The sequence below is a fragment of the Lupinus angustifolius genome, unplaced genomic scaffold, assembly GCF_001865875.1.
Source record: "Lupinus angustifolius cultivar Tanjil unplaced genomic scaffold, LupAngTanjil_v1.0 Scaffold_181_48, whole genome shotgun sequence".
Lineage (NCBI taxonomy): Eukaryota > Viridiplantae > Streptophyta > Magnoliopsida > Fabales > Fabaceae > Lupinus > Lupinus angustifolius.
The window spans coordinates 25,493-29,069 of record NW_017726624.1 but is presented as its reverse complement, the minus strand read 5'-3'; positions in this window follow the sequence as shown (position 1 = coordinate 29,069).

The window sequence follows — 3,577 nt, the reverse complement described above, 5'->3', positions numbered from 1 at the left end:
CGGTTGAGCTAGCACTTCGTACTAGCTCTGATACCACTTGTTAGGTATCAGTGGTTACAATACACCTAGAAGGGGGGGGTTGAATAGGTGTCGCGGTTAGAATTACCGCTTTTCGCAAATCAACACTTAATGCTGAATCAACCCTATTTAATCGATTAAGGAGAAAAGGATAATCGATTATAAGCACAGTCTTAATCGATTAACACAAAAAACAGTTTTAAACAGAAACTATTTTAATCGATTAATAGAAACAGTATAATCGATTAACACAGGAATATTAATCGATTAAACAGAACCAGTAAGCAATTACAGAAACGATTAAATGCGAAACAAATAACCGATAACAGAACGAATACAGAGCTTACAAATTTGTATATCAGAATAGCTTGCAATACAACAAAAGAACAGAATGTATTAGTTGAATCAAATATACAAATTAAATCGATTGAAAACAGTAAAGAGAGAGAGAGAAACAAATCCTGCAACTCGAATTTTTATCCTGGTTCGTTTGCTGTCCACTGCAAACTACATCCAGGCCTCCCGGCTGACTTGGGAGATTTCCTTCACTATAATCGAATCAATGTAATTTACAAACACATTATCCAATTACAACACTTAGCAAATGACAAGAAATCAAAGAAACTATCCAATGGTTTGACTCCCTTCCTACCGATAAAGAAAACGTTTCTTTCGGCGTAGCCCCAGCCAAAGAATCTCTCGTTCTTTCCTTTTCTTACACTCTAAGCTATGAAGAAACACACAATCTCTACTGGTGATACGACACCAAGAGATTCCCTTTCACAACAATTATACAAGAATTACAAGAGTAATATTAAGCTATACCTAAGCTCAAATACAACATGAAGGCTTTACTCTAATGCACATTTAACACAAACACATGTGAAATGACAAGTATTAGTTATGAAAACAGAAGTTACAGAATCATAAAATTCATGAAAAAACGCATCAAAATATGCATGAACATGTGAGGGAAAACGTGAGAGATTATAACATGAAATGCACTCAATCCTAAAGCAAGGAATCTCTCATTTCTAAACTCACTAATGCAATTAACAAATAGATGCAGCAATTAACACGTAGAATGCTCTAACTCTCTAATAAATGCAACATGCAACTTATGAGATTAATTCTGAAAACGCAGTTTATAAAGAATCAGTCCAGAACCCCAGATAATCGATTAAATACCTTCTTAATCGATTAACGGGACTAAAAATCATAACTGATTCTGTTTTTCAGTTTTTCAGTTTCAACAACTTAAAAATCAGTTAGGTTAATCGATTAACGTAAACCTTTAATCGATTAACTGCATTACAAAAACGTGTTCCAGTGGCAACCACTTTACACAGCAGTTGGGTTAATCGATTAAAGGTATGGTTAATCGATTAACACTAAATAAAATATGTATTTTCAAATAGAAAACATCAAATATGTTATGCACTTAGATAATACATGTTTGACACTTAGTTTTATGCCTAGAATGCATATATACATGTATTTATGTAATGCATGAACATATTATCAAATGAACATATCTCATGGATGAAATGATTTAAAGATAAATGCATATGAGACATGTTTTAGGTGCCCTAAGCCTTCGACTCAACTTAAACTAGAAACTAGTCTAAGCCTAGTACCAAATAAAAGACTTAAGCACGTTGGATTGTTGGTTATCTTCAAGCACTTTTAGGCACACGTTGTCCTCATCAAAACCATGACGTTCAAGGAGAGCTTTCCAAAGTGTTCCTCTTGACATGCACACTTTCAATCTCCCCCTTTTTGATGATGACAAACTCTACATCAAGTTCATCAATTTTAAAGTAACAATTGCTTGATGAATAAGCTTGAAGATTGTGTTGGCAAGGTTGATGGAATGCGCACATTTATCGGAAGCTGTTATAACGATCAACCTGCACAATTGAGAAGCAACAAAACAACCTTTCTCCCCCTTTTGACATTATCAAAAAGATAACCCAGGTCAAAAAAGCTAGGAAGAGATATTAGTTAATCATAAAACAATGTTAATGAATTAATTTGGGTTTTAACAAATTAACCTGTTTCATTTATGGGTAAATTGAACAAATGCGCTTTATTGGACAAAAAATAGCTAATAAGAAGTGAGAATGGCATGCAAGATTTAATCAAATATTAAGCATTGTAAGCATTATTAAATCTCAAATGATCAAGATCCATTCACTAAGGCAAATAAGCTATTTTGACATAATTATAGCAAAAACACAAACATTTGCATAGCATAAAGAGTAAAGAAAGTCATGAAATAGTACAGGCCATAAAGTCAAATAAAAGACAAATAGCAAAATACGAATCAGTTCTGAAAGCAACAACGATAACTAAATCCAGAAGGTGCCACAAGATAAAAATAAACCTAAGGATAGGATAACCTAGGTCTAAGGTCAGCTAAACTAAGGTTGAGGCGGAGGATAGACAGGCTGATCATCAGGCACAGCAGTGTTCTGATTTCCCTGGATAAGCATAGACAGCTTCTGAAATTCTGAGCAGAACATGGCATTCTGAGCCTCAGCGGTAGACTGAATCATAGTCCTCAGCTCCTGAATTTTGTTATCGGTGTAGGCATTCTGACGTTCCTCGTATTGCTCCATACCTGCAAAATAAGAGTCCTTCAGCCCTTGGAAGTGCAGATCCATGCGGTTGTTAAGTCGTTGTTCCATGGCTTCCATCTGAGCTAAACCAAACACAGAGCTCTGAGGTGCTGTTCCAGACGACTCCCCCTGATTAGTTGCATTCTGATTACCCAAATCCTCCTGATGCTCATTATCCGACAAGTCCAGATCAAAGGTGGTATAGTCCTCCTGATACTGCCATGTAGTACCATACTTGTAAATTCCCATCTTATGAATGAGACTCTCACCCACCAAGTGATCTTTATCAGTGTACTCAGTAATGATGGTATCAGAAATGTCAATGCGCAAATAATCAACAATGCGGGATATGAAAATGCTATACGGGAGCAGCTTGGACTGAGACAATGAAACGCTGTTCATGATTTTCAGAATCTCCTCAGGCCAATTGATCATCACGTTATTCTTTACAGCGTACATGAAACGCAAATCATTCACAGTAGGCTGTGCATGATTAGTGTTCCGCTGCACTAATATGTAAGCAATAACATAATGCAATAACCTGTTCTCAACAGAAAGTGACCCTGCCTTGGTCAGTTGACCCTGAATATACAGATGAGGGCCCCGAAGGAATGACTTATACACATCAACGGGATCAAAATTGTCCTTGACCCAAGAACAGTCCCCTATTCCAAAACCAGACGACGATAAACCTCCAACATTCAGAAATAAATCCTCACTCATCTCAAACAGATTACCGGAAATCATGGACCAATATTTGCCATCCTTGTATCTAAAATTAGCGTAAAATTCCCTAACTAGAGCAGGGTATACGCGTCCCTTCAATTCCAAAAACTGAACGGCTCCTTGAGCCTCCATGTCATGCGGAAAACTAAAGTTTTGTTCCGCTAACCAGGTTAAGTCGGCATACCTGATGTATGTAGGCTTGCGGCCTTGAA